This window comes from Lampetra fluviatilis, chromosome 75 (assembly GCF_964198595.1).
Source record: "Lampetra fluviatilis chromosome 75, kcLamFluv1.1, whole genome shotgun sequence".
In the NCBI taxonomy this organism is placed as follows: domain Eukaryota; kingdom Metazoa; phylum Chordata; class Hyperoartia; order Petromyzontiformes; family Petromyzontidae; genus Lampetra; species Lampetra fluviatilis.
The window spans coordinates 3,618,324-3,635,194 of record NC_136349.1 but is presented as its reverse complement, the minus strand read 5'-3'; the positions used below and the strand labels follow the sequence as shown (position 1 = coordinate 3,635,194).

General features: G+C 49.3%; 1 long non-coding RNA gene across 2 annotated transcripts in view; it reads right to left on the bottom strand.

Moving 5' to 3' along the window:
• Nucleotides 1–3,802: 3,802 nt before the first annotated feature.
• The window catches only part of LOC144953384 (uncharacterized), a 13,528-nt gene continuing 459 nt past the window's right edge, over nucleotides 3,803–16,871 (bottom strand). The window contains exons 1-7 of one of the 2 annotated variants that reach the window (XR_013640803.1): nucleotides 16,619–16,648; nucleotides 10,884–10,943; nucleotides 10,325–10,388; nucleotides 10,078–10,145; nucleotides 9,732–9,953; nucleotides 8,659–9,035; nucleotides 3,803–6,751 (exon numbers count right to left, since the gene is read on the bottom strand). This is a non-coding gene — a long non-coding RNA (uncharacterized LOC144953384). Of the gene's footprint in view, nucleotides 6,752–8,658; nucleotides 9,036–9,731; nucleotides 9,954–10,077; nucleotides 10,146–10,324; nucleotides 10,389–10,883; nucleotides 10,944–16,618; nucleotides 16,649–16,871 lie in introns of those variants that run through there. The other variant, XR_013640804.1, reaches the window with a different exon arrangement.

Here is a 16,871-nt window from a genome sequence, read left to right as displayed (position 1 = left end):
CCATCGCAAAGCCTCTACACGTCCTCATGGCGAATAATCAGATGTTTAAATGGGGAACGGAGGAGGAGCAGGCTTTCAGGACACTTCGGGATCGGTTGGCGACCGCACCGATGCTTGATTATCCTGACTTCTCCTTGCCGTTTATCCTGGACACTAATGCCAGCGACACGGGCATTGGCGCCGTTTTGTCCCAGTCCAAAAATGGCGTGAAGAGGGTTGTTGCGTATGGTAGCCGTGTCCTTTCTCCGGCTGAGTCACTACTGCGCTACGCGGAGGGAACTATTGGCGATCATCCATTTCGTTCGCCAATATTGTCCTTACCTGTATGGCAGGAAATTCGTTGTACGCACTGACCATGCTGCCCTACAGTATTTCTGGAAAATCGAGCAACCATCTGGCCAGCTGTCTCGATGGCTCGAGACGCTGCAGGAATTCTCCTTTGATGTACATTACCGAAAGGGTTTGCGGCATAGTAATGCGGATGCGCTCTCCAGGTTGCCGCAAGGGGCTCCTTGCGCGTGTGCATCAGGCACTAAGCGGTGCACACGTCCCTCTCAGCTCCCTCGGTCTGTCATGTCCGCGTGGCGGATTCCGCGGAGCGTGCCAGCCCGGGGCCGGCCGACAGTGCGTTGCGCCTGCCGCGCTCGGTTTGCGTACGTGAGCAGCTGTTGGACGATTCGTTGGTTTCATTGTGGTGCTGGGTTGACGGCTCACACGTTTCCCGATCCAAGGACGACACACCGCAGGCGGCCTTCCAGGATGGTCTGTTGATGTGTAGAGACGATCTTTTGGCTCGTTGGCACCTGGTAGTTCCCGTCGCGCTTCGGCACGAGTTGATTCGGGTGGTGCACGCTGATAAACTGTTACACCTGGGCGTGCAGAAGACCTTGCTCATGCTACAGCAAGATTTTTTTTGGCCTGCCATGACGGCCGATGTCGCTAAGGCTATCCAGGCCTGTCCCGAATGCGCTCGGCGGAAACCACTGCGCCAGAAGTATATTCCACTCCTGAAATCTATTCAGGTACACGCATTAACAAACTGGTGGCTCTCAATATCCTCTGACCTTTTCCTCCTACCGCCAGAGGCAATAAATTATTGTTGGTGGGGGTGGAATATTTCTCACGATGGCCGATGGCTTGGCCCTTGCTCGATCAATCGGCGTCTTCCATCACGGATGCATTTTTGAACGGTTATGTAATGGACAAAGGCGCGCCAGAACAACTGCTTACGGACCAGGGCCATAATTTTTCGTCTAAGTTGTTACGGGATGTGTGTGATGCCTTGGGCACTAAGAAAATACGAACTTCGCCCTACCATCCGCAAATGGATGGGATGGTCGAGCGCTTGAACCGCACTCTGTCTGCCATGCTCTGCCATGTTGTAAGTAAGAAGCAGGCCGATTGGGATCTACATGTTCCTAGCGTTCTCTCGGCCTACCGTATGGCCCCACATGCTTCCACCGGGTACTCGCCGTTCTTCCTCATGTACGGTCGGGAGAACGTGCCGATTGGCGTGCAACTTGGAACGCTTCCTAAAGGGCCTGCGCAGACCCTTCCCCCAAACACGTTCCGCGACTCTGTCCGCGTGTCACGGAAGCCAGGGAGGCGGCACGAATCAGTACGGCCAAGACCCAGGCTCATAACAAGCGGTGTGCTCGTCGGTCGCACCGCGACATGCCGTGGGCTGTGGGTGACCGGGCATGGCTTCATTGCCCCCAGGTGCTGGTGGGCACCTCTCCAAAGCTGCACAGGCCGTCGATCCGTCATCCCCAATTAATACCTTGCCGGTGTCTGATGCGTCCGACGTGCCATTCCGGTTGCTGGTTGAATCCCCGAAGGGGCCTGTTTTGCCTCCCACAGACACACAGTCCCTGAGTACTCCGGTTGCTGATGACCCTGCACCGGCCGGACCTTCACCCGCGGCGACGGACGCCGATTCCTCTGCGCTTCTGCCTCCTGCTGTGTTGCAGCCAGCGCGGCCTCGGGCCGATGCGGGAGATAGGCCGGCATCGCGCACTCGTTCGAAATCCCTTCCATTCCGTTGAAGTGTTATCAGCTGCTTACCATTACGCTTGTTGCGTCATTTTGCATTTTATTATTGTTGTTCTGTTCTCGATTTGCGGTGTCTCTCTCATTGGCTCGTACCTCATTCCTAGCCGGGACGGCTAGTCTTTTACACCAGGGGGGGGTGATGTAATAATAGAGTACACCGCCGGTCGCCGATCGGCTGGATGGGCTCCGCTGTATTAGCCATTAGCCAATCAGGTGGAGTGGGGGTGTCTGGGCCAGAGTTCAAGGGCGGAGCTCAAGTGTGCTCGCAGGGAACCATCGGGAAGGTTCTAGAAGGGGCGTGGCTAAAGGCGGGGCTTGGCTCCACGTAGAGGGGTTATAAGGGAAAGCAGGAAGAGGTTCGGGGTCAGTGTGGGAAGCCTCGAAGTGGGACCACGTCTCGCGCCTCCGGAACACCAGCGGCCACGTCGCGGTCCGGAGGCTGTTTCTTTGCGCGCCATTAGCCAGCGGTGCACAGGAGTGGGGAGCGTGAGCGAGCCGTGCGCGGGACAACATCAACTCACGCCGCGCAACGAAGAATGTGCAGTGATCTACTTGGAGGGAACGTGAAGCTGTCCAGCCGTTAAATAAATAAATAAGACACGAGTCAGATCGTCGTCGAAGTGATTTATTACACAAACACTCACCCCGAACCTAACTCTAACCCTCTAACCCAAAACCTAACCAATAACCCTAACCTAACCCTAATCCAACCATAACCTAACCCTAACCTAACCTTACCCTAAGCGTTCCATAAATTAACTCTAACCATACCCTAACCTAACCCTAACCTAACCTCTCTAACCTAACCCTAAACTAACCCTAACCTAACCTCTCTAACCTAACCCTAAACTAACCCTAACCTAATCCTAACCTAAACCTACTCAACAAAACTCTAACCTTACCCTAACCTAACCCGAACCCTAACATAACGCTAACCTATCACTAACCCTAACCCAACCCTAACCTAACCATACACCTAACCCTAACTTAACCCTAGTCTAACCCTATTCTAACCTTAACCTAATCTTAACCCTAACGTAGCACTATCCGACACCTAACCCTAAACTAACCCTCACCTAACCTAACCCTAATTTAACCCAAACCCTAACCTGAACCTAATCTTAACCGTAACCTAAACAAACCTCAACCCAAACCTCACCTAACCCTAAACTACCCCTAATATAACCTTAACCTCATGCCAACCTAATCCTAACCATCATGTGGCCACTGTGCTTAAGCCTGCCTATGTATGTGCATCCCACTGCAAAATTGTACGCTTCCTTTTGAATAAAGACATAATTACGTGCATCTTATTAGGTTCCATATTTCCACCCTGTAATGTCCTGTAAACTGCTGCCAGTTTATAGGCCTTACCACCGAAATAGTCTGAAGCATTGCGCTGGTGATCTCGAGTTTGACTTTGTCTAAGAGGTGCATGTTTAATAGCGTGTTGACGTTTGATAAATAAGTAAATAAATATATTTAAGGACACCGGTGTCAATGCGCGTGCATCTAGACAACGAAAGTGAATTGTTATATTTGATCCACCAAAATTATTATAATTGCCGTCAAACTTTTAATAATAATCTGAATGATATAGCTTGTAAGCGTGGTTTATAACGGAACACTGCTGTGTATATACATTTGTGTTTGTGTACCCTTGTGTGTGTACACGTGTTTGCTATAAGCAATGTACAAAAAACGGACATCAGTCAACTTAAAAAAAAAGTTTTTATTAATCTGCTAAAATATTAACGTTAAAACTGATGTGCATGCACACTTGTGTGTATGTACGTGTGGATGTCCACGTGTAAGTACACTTGTGTGTATGCACAGTGCTGGATGTAAAACTGGTGTGTACATGTGCATTGCTGTGCATGTACACTCGTATGGGTACATGTGCACAAAAAACGGCTTACAGCAGCCTTCACTCGGAGGTTCGGAGAGCCATGCAGCACTGCAAGGATGAGTTGTGGGTTGCTAAGGAGATGGAATCTGCCTCAGTAGCCCACAATCACAAAAAAGTAACTTGCAGAGCCTCACCTATCACCATTCATTAAGGAAAAAACAGTGATCCAATCTCTGAACTCCAGGAACTGGTATTCAGGTTTGCATAATATTTCTACGAGGTATTGGGGAAGGGGAATTGTCTCAGCCCAGACATCATGAGGCAAGGTGAGGACGACCCTGCTGGGGCTATAGTGCCTAAAATATTGTCAGACGTAGTCACACCTTCTGAATGGCGTTCCAGTGTCTGAGACCAGGAAAAGCGACAGGCAGAGATGATCTCCCAATCCAACTACTGAAGGAAGGTGGCACATATATGCAGACTGCCCTACATGACATCAACTGTCTGGACTACAGGATGGGTTCCGCAGGATTGGAAGGATGCCTTGCAAGATTGAAAGAATCAAGATACATATAGCAGTTGTAAACGAAATACATTTTAATCTGGATTTTTAAAAATTAAGGTATCATAGGCCTTGACCAGGTCAATAAAGCAGAGATGTAGGTCCTGTTGGAATTCCCTATGCCTCTGCTGTAGCAGACGGACGGATAATTTGGCGTCTGTGCAGGACCACCCCGGCCTGAAACCACATTGGGGGCTCCGCAAGCCTCTCCTCAATATGCCTGGCAAGGTGATGTTAAATAATTCTTGTCAAGACCTTTTGCCAGTCTGCACAAAAACACTACCTACCCTCAGAAGTTTTCTTGGGAGATCATCTCTCCCCAGCGTTTTTGCTAGTCGCAGACTCTGGATCACTCTCCGTACTTCCTCAATAGAAGGCACATCATTCAAAAACTCACAAGGGGTGGCTACTTCTTCCAATATTTGAGGCACCGCAGCCCAAGCAGGGTCGTCCCCCCACCTTGCCCCATGATGTTATCGGGGCTGGGGGATTTCCCCTCCCCCCAAGACATTATAGATATTCTCTGAAAAACCTCTAAACATGTTCCTAGAAGTCAGAGATAGGATCGTCGTTCTTTCCCTAAAGGATAATGATAGGTGTGCTGCTACATGTTACTTTTTTGATAGAATTAAAGAGAGATTATTGATCGCGAGCTACTGAGGCAGACTCCATTTCATCAGGAACCTGCGTCTACCACTCATCCTTTCAGTGCCGCACCAATTACATCATCACCATCACTACCACTGCTAATATTACCACCACCAACACCACCACCACATACGCAATTATCATCACCACCACCATCAGCTGCAAATCTCACATCAATACTACCATCGTTATCATTACCATCGCCAATATAACCACCAGAAACACCATTATCATTATCATCAACAGCACCATCACTATTACTGCAATTGTCACCACCACCATCCATATCATTACCATAATCACCAGTACCGTCACGACCATCACCACCACCACCACCATCCATATCATCATCACTATCATCAACATGATCACCATCACAATCATCATAACCTTCAACATTGATGTCAGCTGTAGCAATTTTCACATCAACATCAACAGCATCATCACCACCATTACCAACACTACCAACACCACCATCCACATCAACAGCACCATCACCACCACCCACGTAATCATCACAATCGTGTTCAATACTGGTGGAAGTAGTAGCTAGTTTTACATCATCATTTACATAACCACCACCACCAGCCTTATAAACATCGTTTTGAACATTGGTTGCAGTGGTGGCAATTTTCACACAACCATCACCACAATCTCCTCCAGCACTATCAATATCTCCACTACCACCAGTACCACCATCCTTAACATCATAATCGTTACAAACATCGGTGGCAGCAGTGGCGATTTTCACACCACCACCACCAGCACCGTCAACACTAACATCGCTATCACCACAATCTCCACCAGCACCTGCACCATTACCACCAGCACCACCACCACCAGCACCACTACCTCCACAATGATCATCATCATCATCATCACCACCACTAACATCACCACTACCAACATCATCACCATCATCATGCTCATCATCATCATCACCACCACCATCACGAACAACATCATCATCATCACCATCACCATCATCATCGTCATCATCGTCAAAATCAGTAGTGGCAGCGGCAACAGTGCTGCTGCCACTACCAGTGGTGGCGGTGGCCATGGCATTGGCCGACATCTCGTCCAGAATCCTCTCCATGAGATCGGTGGCAGCCGGATGGTAGTACGACGACGACGTCATGGATAATGACGTCGATGAATGGAAGGCCCCTGGTGGGGCCTGCTGGCCGTGAGAAGATGATAACAAAGCTGAAGCTGCTGCAGTCCCCACGGACGTCCCCCCTGTGTTGTGCCTACGCAGTTTGGTGGCCACCTGCTCGCTATGCGGTAACGACAAAGACGAAGCTGCTGCCGTCCCCACGGACGTCCCTACTGAAGCTGTCGACGTCCCTGTCACGTTGTACTTCCGCAGCTTGGTGGCCTGGTGGATGTGCGGCAACGACAAAGCTGAATCTGCTGCTCTCCCATCCGTGGATGTCCCCCCCGCTGTGTTGTACCTCCGCAGCTTGTTGGCCTGCTGGCCGTGCGATGAAGACAACAAAGCTGAAGCTGCTGCGGTCTCCCCCAACATCCCTACTGATAAAGCCGATGAAGACGAAGACGAAGCCACTGCTGCTGTCCCCCCCATGGACGTCCCCCCCCCCACTGCGTTGTACCTCCGAAGCTTGCCCAGGCGCGCCCTGCACAATATCAAGAAGGCGTCACAGCACTCGATCTTCTTCTATACACCACAATACTATACATTACAATACATTATACACAAAACTACTATCCACTACACTATACAGTGAGGGAAAAAATAATTTGATCCCCTGCTGATTTTGTACGTTTGCCCACTGACAAAGAAATGATCAGTCTATAATTTTAATGGTAGGATTATTTGAACAGTGAGAGACAGAATAACAACAACAAAATCCAGAAAAACGCATGTCAAAAATGTTATAAATTGATTTGCAATTTACTGAGGGAAATAAGTATTTGACCCCTCTGCAAAACATGACTTAGTACTTGGTGGAAAAACCCTTGTTGGCAATCACAGAGGTCAGACGTTTCTTGTAGTTGGCCACCAGGTTTGCACACATCTCAGGAGGGATTTTGTCCCACTCCTCTTTGCAGATCTTCTCCAAGTCATTAAGGTTTCGAGGCTGACGTTTGGCAACTCGAACCTTCAGCTCCCTCCACAGATATGCTATGGGATTAAGGTCTGGAGACTGGCTAGGCCACTCCAGGACCTTAATGTGCTTCTTCTTGAGCCACTCCTTTGTTGCCTTGGCCGTGTGTTTTGGGTCATTGTCATGCTGGAATACCCATCCACGACCCAGTTTCAATGCCCTGGCTGAGGGAAGGAGGTTCTCACCCAAGATTTAACGGTACATGGCCCCGTCCATCGTCCCTTTGATGCGGTGAAGTTGTCCTGTCTCCTTAGCAGAAAAACACCCCCAAAGCATAATGTTTCCACCTCCATGTTTGATGGTGGGGATGGTGTTCTTGGGGTCATAGGCAGCATTCCTCCTCCTCCAAACACGGCGAGTTGAGTTGATGCCAAAGAGCTCCATTTTGGTCTCATCTGACCACAACACTTTCACCCAGTTGTCCTCTGAATCATTCAGATGTTCATTGGCAAACTTCAGACGGGCATGTATATGTGCTTTCTTGAGCAGGGGGACCTTGCGGGTGCTGCAGGATTTCAGTCCTTCACGGCGTAGTGTGTTACCAACTGTTTTCTTTGTGACTATGGTCCCAGCTGCCTTGAGATCATTGACAAGATCCTCCTGTGTAGTTCTGGGCTGATTCCTCACCGTTCTCATGATCATTGCAACTCCACGAGGTGAGATCTTGCATGGAGCCCCAGGCCGAGGGAGATTGACAGTTCTTTTGTGTTTCTTCCATTTGCCAATAATCGCACCAACTGTTGTCACCTTCTCACCAAGCTGCTTGGCGATGATCTTGTAGCCCATTCCAGCCTTGTTGTAGGTCTACAATCTTGTCCCGGACATCCTTGGAGAGCTCTTTGGTCTTGGCAATGGTGGAGAGTTTGGAATCTGATTGATTGATTGCTTCTGTGAACAGGTGTCTTTTATACAGGCAACAAGCTGATATTAGGAGCACTCCCTTTAAGAGTGTGCTCCTAATCTCAGCTCGTTACCTGTATAAAAGACACCTGGGAGCCAGAAATCTTTCTGATTGAGAGGGGGTGAAATACTTATTTCCCTCATTAAAATGCAAATTAATTTATAACATTTTTGACATGCGTTTTTCTGGATTTTGTTGTTGTTATTCTGTCTCTCACTGTTCAAATAAACCTACCATTAAAATTATAGACTGATCATTTCTTTGTCAGTGGGCAAACGTACAAAATCAGCAGGGGATCAAATACTTTTTTCCCTCACTGTACCTACACTACTATAAACTACACTACACTACTCTACACTATACCATACCCTGCACTACTATAAACTACACTATACACTATGAGACATTATACACGACACTATACATTCCTATCCACTATACACTACACTAGCATACTGTACACTACACTATACACGACTATACACTACTATATGCTATACACGTAGGCAAGTACCTGCGAAGCGTCAGGAAGGCGTCACAGCGCTCGCTCTTCTTCCAGAGGTAGTAGAAGGCAACGCACTCGGATGGCGATCGCGTGGGGACCGCACAGCTGCCAACACCACCACCAACCAAACAGCCGCCAACCGCAGTGGTGGTGCCAGCAGTGGTGGTGCCAGAAGTAGAGGGTCGGCCCATGGCGTGGAAGACCTTGCCTATGCGGAAGAGAGCCCGCTCAAACTGGGCGCACTCCAGCTGGGACCACGGCGATGAGCAGCCCGTCGTGTGGCCACATGCTGGGACGATGGCAGTGGTGGAGGAGGTGGATGAGGAGGAGATGAGGAGGAGGGCGGTGGCTGTGTTGTACTGACAGTGGGCGAGAGCGGAGAGGAACTGGGAGGGAGAGAATTGGGGAGAGAAATGGGGAGAGATGGGGAGAGAGATGGGGGGAGAGTTCATTAGTGGGTGGGTAAGTGGGTTGGTGGGTGTGTGAGTGGGTGAATGCATGGGTGAGTGGGTGGACGAGTGAGTGGGTGAGTCAGTTAGAGTTTATTTGTGGGTTCAAACTAGATTCGAAGCTTTCGTGACTGCAGGAATTACTCTTTGGTTCTTTCGGTAAAGTCACGTAGAAAATAAAATAATAATAGAATACGACGTTTCAGTTGAAACACAAGCAACCATCATCAGGTAAGAATGAATGATAAAACACAGACACGGAAACAACACAGGCAGACACATATGCAGAGAGAGACATACACAAAGACACACCGAGCGTGACACACACCAAGGAAACACAGACATGGAAACAACATGCAGAGAGAGACATACACAAAGATAAAACACAGACATGCCAACAACATAGGCAGACACACATGCAGAGAGAGACACACACCAAGACAAACAGAAGGACAACGACTCTTTGCCGAGGCCTTAAATAGAGAGAGGGGGGGAGGGTCGGGGTAGAGATAGGACTGCGGAGGACAAACGAGGGGACCAGCGTGGAATTCCGGACCACAGTGGCCGGAGGAGAGACAATGGTTTAGAGCAAGAAAAACGAATATGTGGGTGAGTTGAGCGTGTTTGTCTCACACTCTCATTGTCCCGGATCTGTCTGCGGGGAGATGCCGTCTCAGACAGGCCAGATGCCTTCAGTAGGAAGTCCTCCACTTGTCTCTCAGACAGACGAGATGGCTCCCAGCAGAGGTCCGCTCCCGCTGGGATGGCGCTGAGACAGTGCTCGCTGTTTGCGGACGGCAACGGCATCATCAGTGTTGAGACCTTGGCTTGGTAGTCCGGTCCCACTCGGACATCCTGCGGGACATGGGGGGCATGGGGGTGGGTGGATGGGTGAGTGGGTGGGTGAGTGTGTGTGTCTGTGTGTGCTACTTGCTACTCACAACACCTGGGGGAGCTCTGTCTGTGCTGTGTGCGTCACCTTTTTCCAGTCGTGTGTTGACACTCGGAGCTTGCCGTCCCACGCGTCGCACTCGGACAGTCGGCTCGCTGACACACACACACACACACAGCGTTACCAAGGCAACCACACAGTTTCACCAAAGCAAGCTCACATACACATCGTCACCATAGCAACCACACATACACAGCGTCAAAATAGCAACCACACACACACAGCATTACCATGGCAACCAAGCACACACAGCATAACCACGGCAACCACTCACATCGCAGGAGGCGTGGGTAGAGACGTGTTGCATTGTGGGTAGCCAGATCATCATGGAAACCAGCCTGAGAAAGAGACACGGTCATTGTGAACCAAGAGACATGGCCATTGTGAACCCCACCAACACGGCCATTGTGAACCTCACAAACATGGCCATTGTGAACCTAGCAACACCGCCATTTTTAACCTCTCCGAGCGATACGGTCATTGTGAACCCCACCGACACGGCCATTGTGAACCCAGCGACATGGCCATTGTGAACCCCACCAACACGGCCATTGTAAACCTCACAAACATGGCCATTGTGAACCTAGCAACACCGCCATTTTGAACCTCTCCGAGCGATACGGTCATTGTGAACCCCACCGACACGGCCATTGTGAACCCAGCGACATGGCCATTGTGAATCCCACCGATGCACCCAATGTGAACCCCACCGACACGACCATTGTGAACCCAGCGACATGGCCATTGTTAACCCCACCGACACGGCCATGGTGAACCCCACCCAGCGACCTGGCCATTGTGAACCCCAGTGACACGGCCATTGTGAAACCCACCTTCACGCGATCGCTCCAAATTCCATCTTCTACAGATATCATGTCTTCATGAGTTGTCTCCTGGACACACAGAGACAAGGAGACACGGGGACATGGACACGGACACACAGATACACAGACACACGGGGACACGAAGACACGGGGATACAGGAACATTAATACACGGAGACAGAGAGACATGGGGATATGGGGAGACAGTGAGACATGGAGGTAAAATTCGACAGAGTGGTTCTGTGTTACATTCCGGTCAGAATGTGACTGACACACACACTGCATGCTGCTGCTGTGTTTAGTTTGTTGTCATTCCCCTGCACCTCTGATTAGCACGGTTGGCTACATACAGTGCCATAGAAGTTCAACATAATACAAACAAAACTACAATACACTACACTATACACTCCACTACCATACACTACACTACTTTACACAACACTACTATATACTACACTATATACGACACTATACACTCTACTCTATACACTACAATATATACTACACTATATACTACTATATATTAGACCATACACTGTCCTATATCCTACACTACTATACACTAAACTACGATACATTGCACTACTCTACACTGCACTACTAAACACTACGATACACTACACAACTATGTACTACACTACGATACACTTATTTTTGTGGTCTATTCCCAAGGACAATGACCTCTCTTGCATCGGAAGTCAGTAATCCTTCATCATCTTACATGGTTGTTGTGTTTAATTCCTGCGAGTTCGCTTGTAACTAGCAAGACCAGCGTTTGAAGGTCACACCTTTCCGCATAGATCATATGCACAGTGGGCTGAGGGTAACTCCTGAGATTCACATGCACTGGTCGACACCGTAACCACTTCTAACCCATGTCTCCTGGCTTGTTGTTTCTCCGTGTCTTCATGAAGCTGTTTCCCAAGCAACCGAGTAGCTTCAGCCAAGGCTATGCGCCATTGCTGTGTTTTTCGCGACATTTCCCCATGAATCTACATAAATCCCACATCTTCTCAAATTTGTGTGAAGTACGTCCTTAAAGGATAAGCGCTGGCCTCCTCTACTTCTTTTTCTCTGATGCGATTGACAATAGAGACATTGTTTTGGGAGTCCATTTTCTCCCATTCTGAGTATGTGTCCAGCCCAGCAAATTTGGGCAATGGTGACACAGCAGTCATTACATCTCTAGGAAGGACTTCAGTATTACTCGTTGTTTTTTTCGGTAAAGTCACGTAGAAAGAAATTAAATCAAATAATAATAGAATACGACGTTTCGATTGCAACACAAGCAACCAACATCAGGTACAAATTAATGAGAAAACAAACATAGTAAACTTGGAAATATAATGCAATACAACACAGAGAGTCGGCCAACAAAACAGTCAACACCCCACCTGGTTGATTACATTCTTCCAAGATTGCCGGGAAAGGTCCTGGCAAGGATTATTTAGCATCGCTTTGCTAGGCACGCTGAGGAAAGGCTTGCAGAGCCCCAATGCGGTTTCAGGAAAGGGCGGTCCTGCACAGATGCCATATTTTCTGTCCGTCTGCTACAGCAGAGGTGTAGGGAATTCCAACAAGACATACATCTCTGCTTTATTGACCTGGTCAAGGCCTATGATACCATCAGTAGGCCTGGGCTCTGGGTTGTTCTTCGTGCTTTCGGAATCCCTGACCCTCTGCTCACGATCATTAAGGACCTACATGATGGTGAGAGGACCCGGGTAAAACTACGCGGCCGGGAGTCAGAGCCATTCCCTGTATACCTTGGGGTGCGACAGGGATGTCCTCTGGCTCCCACATTATTTAACATCTATTTTGACCACGTGGTTTGTGAAGCCTTCAATAGCTGTACCGGGGGAATTTCCATTTGGTACAGATATAATGGGAGGCTGATCGATGCCGGGGTGCGATCAAGGGATGGCTCTCTATTGGTCAACAACGTTATGTATGCCAATGATTTGGTAATAGCTTCTCATTCAGAGGAGGAGTTGGAGACGCTGCTGCTGAGACTGGAGTGTGCCACTAAGAGGTAGGGCCTTACCATCAGCCCCACCAAAACTAAGCACCTGCCTGGGTATTTTGCACCATGGGACACTCCACCCACACAACTCCCAATCGGTGATAGAGCAGTTGTGGAGAGAGTGGGGAGTTTCCCATACTTGGGCAGTGTGCTTATGACCGGCTGCAGTTTAACAGCAGAGGTCTCACTCCGAATCAGTCGAGCGGCAATATCTTTTTATCGGTTGCGTAACGCTCTGTGGAAGCTACCTGGTCTGTCGCTCCGCACGAAGCTTCAGGTCTTCTCGGCCACAGTCATTCCCTCCCTTCTCTACGCTTGCGAAACATGGACCCCCCTAATGGAGCATCTTCGCTGGTTAGAAACATTTAGGCTGGCCTGCCTACGACCCATCCTGGGTTTAACAAGGCTGGATTGTGTGAGCTCACAAATCCTTGAAAGATCTGGGCAAAGTCCCATCGGTGAGCTCCTCCGGCAGGCAAGGCTGCGTTGGCTTGGTTATGTAGCCCGCATGCCCAGCCACCGCATGCCTAAACAGCTTTTGTTCGGCCGGATTGAGGGGGCTAAACGGGCACAGCACGGGCTCGAGAAGAGATGGAGTGATGTGGTACAGGAGGACGTGGAGCTGAGTGGACTTGCCAATGACTGGTACCAGCGGTGTCAAGATCGGCCTCTGTGGAGGAGGCTCGTGAAGGACGCTACTGGGCAGTTGGAGGCAGTCGCCCTCCAACAACAACGGAGGGCGGAGGAGCGACGCTCACAACAACGAGCGGAGCGCTGGGTGGCTAAAGCACAGCAAGTTGGCACAGTAGGGGGCACAGGTGGTGCATCAACCAGTCATCTCGGTCATCTCAGTCAGTCGACCCGTGGCACCTGGGTCTGTCCCATGCCCTCCTGCCAGCGGGCGTTGGACACTTCACGTGGCCTCAAGGTGCACATGGCCTGGCACAAGCGTTGTGGTGATGTCACCGCCACTTAGTGGCGAATGGCGGTTGTTGTTGTCTCTGTGTTGTCTATCTCTGCTTGTGTGTCTGTCTGTGTGTCTCCGTGTCTGAGTTTTGTCCCTCTCTAAAATGTAGTTCTACCTGATGACGACTGCTTGTGTTGCAATCGAAATGTCGTATTCTATTATTTCTTTTGTTTTCTTTCTACGTGACTTCACCAAAATAACCAAAGAGTGTATACAGTATACTGTAGATAATCTGCAGGTGGTTTATCCAATTGGCGGATTAGTCACACACTTGAGATTTTGACATAAATTAACGACTCATACATTTACCCTTAAGCCCAAATTCATCATCTAAAAACAGTAATTTTATGTTTAATGTGCTTAAACCGAACAAATATTTGCTCCGGATAATCTGATATCCACTTGATCGCCTGAAACAGTACAGTATTTGCATATATTTACAACAGTGGGTGGATTTTGATTGATTTTGATTGGCGTGACTCTGCTATCCACTGAGTGGGCGGAGTGTCCTGCGCTCAGGGGCAGGAATGTGTCATCACTGAGCACGCGCATCGATCAACGTTAGTATTCATTCTAAATCGAAACAGTAACATTGAATATCGTCGGTTGCGTTTTGTTTTGAGTGATTTATCTTATTATTTATCCTTTGAGTTTTAATATACAAAACTGTGTGACTTAAACATATTGGGTTGTGGCATAGAGATCCCTAAAAAATGTATATTTTTGGATTGTCCGTGATTTGTAATAATTATCTGCGGCCGTCCTCCCCGTCATTATCGCGGATAATCTAGTGGACTGCACTACACTACATAGTCCACTACTCTACACTATATTATATACACTGCACTACTATACACTAAACTACTATACATTATACACATTTAATGTGTCTGTGTCTCTGTCTCCGTGTGAGTCTCAATGTCTCTGTCTGTGTCTCCGTGTCTCTGTGTCTGTGTGTGTCTCCGTGTCTGTGTCACCGTGTCTCTGTGTGTGTCACCGTGTCTCCGTGTCTGTGTCACCGTGTCTCTGTGTGTCACCGTGTCTCTGTGTGTGTCACCGTGTCTCCGTGTCTGTGTCACCTTGTCTCTGTGTGTGTCACCGTGTCTCTGTGTGTGTCACCGTGTATCTGTGTGTGTCTCCGTGTGTGTGTCACCGTGTCTCTGTGTGTGTCACCGTGTCTCTGTGTGTGTCACCGTGTCTCTGTGTGTGTCACCGTGTCTCTGTGTGTCTCCGTGTCTCTGTGTGTCTCCGTGTCTCTGTGTGTGTCACCGTGTTTCTGTGCGTGTCACTGTGTCTCTGTGCGTGTCACCGTGTCTCTGTGTGTGTCTCCGTGTCTCTGTGTGTCACTGTGTCTCTGTGAGTGTCGTGTCTCTGTGTGTATCTCCGTGTCTCTGTGTGTCTCCGTGTCTGTGTGTTTCCGCAGTGTCTCTGTGTGTGTCTCTGTGTCTCTGTGTGTGTCTCCGTGTCATTGGGGGTCTCCGTGTCTGTGTGTTTCCTCAGTGTCTCTGTGTGTGTCTCTGTGTCTCTGTGTGTCTCTGTGTCTCTGTGTGTGTCTCCGTGTCTCTGTGTGTAACTGTCTCTCTGTGTGTGTCGTGTCTCTGTGTGTGTCACCGTGTCTGTGTGTGTGTCACCGTCTGTGTGTGTCTCCGTGTCTCTGTCTTTCCTCAGTGTCTGGGTGTGTGTCTCCGTGTCTCTGTCTTTCCTCAGTGTCTGGGTGTGTGTCTCCGTGTCTCTGTGTGTCTCCGTGTCTCTGTGTGTGTCACCGTGTCTCTGTGTGTGTCTCCGTGTCTCTGTGTTTGTCTGTGTCTGTGTGTTTCCTCAGTGTCTCTGTGTGTGTCACCGTGTCTCTGTGTGTCACTGTCTGTGTGTGTCTCCGTGTCTCTGTGTCTTTCCTCAGTGTCTGTGTGTGTGTCTCTGTGTCTCTGTGTGTGTCTCCGTGTCTCTGTGTGTGTCACCGTGTCTTTGTGTGTCTCTGTATGTGTCTCTGTGTGTGTCTCTGTGTGTCACCGTGTCTCTGTGTGTGTCACCGTGTCTCTGTGTGTGTCACCGTGTCTCTGTGTGTTTCCTCAGTGTCTCTGTGTGTCTCCGTGTGTGTCACCGTGTCCTCTGTGTGTGTCTCCGTGTCTCTGTGTGTCACTGTGTCTATGTGAGTGTCGTGTCTCTGTGTGTCTCCGTGTCTGTGTGTTTCCTCAGTGTCTCTGTGTGTGTCTCTGTGTGTGTCTCTGTGTGTGTCTCCGTGTCTCTGTGTGTCTCCGTGTCTGTGTGTTTCCTCAGTGTCTCTGTGTGTGTCTCTGTGTCTCTGTGTGCGTCTCCGTGTCTCTGTGTGTCACTGTCTCTCTGTGTGTGTCGTGTCTCTGTGTGTGTCACCGTGTCTCTGTGTGTGTCTCCGTGTCTCTGTGTGTCTCCGTGTCTGTGTCACCGTGTCTCTGTGTGTGTCTCCGTGTCTATGTGTGTCACTGTGTCTCTGTGTGTGTCACCGTGTCTCTGTGTGTGTCACCGTCTGTGTGTGTCTCCGTGTCTCTCTGTCTTTCCTCAGTGTCTGTGTGTGTGTCTCCGTGTCTCTGTGTGTGTCTCCGTGTCTCTGTGTGTGTCTCCGTGTCTCTGTGTGTCTCTGTGTGTGTCTCCGTGTCTCTGTGGCACCGTGTCTCTGTGTGTGTCACCGTGTCTGTGTCACCGTGTCTCTGTGTGTCTCCGTGTCTCTGTGTTTCCCCATTGTCTGTGTGTCCCCATTATCTGTGTGTCTCAGTGTCTCACCGAGTCTCCCCTGTCCTCCATGTCTCTCTGAAGACACGGACAGAGGACACAACGTTACAAACATATGGTAACACAAACAGCGACAGAGAGAGACACACACAGAGACACAGACAGCGACAGAGACATACACAGAGAGAGACACACACAGAGACAGAGAGACACACACAGAGACACAAACAGACACAAAGAGAGACACACAGAGAGACACAGACACAGAGAGACACATACACAGAGACATACACACACAGAGAGA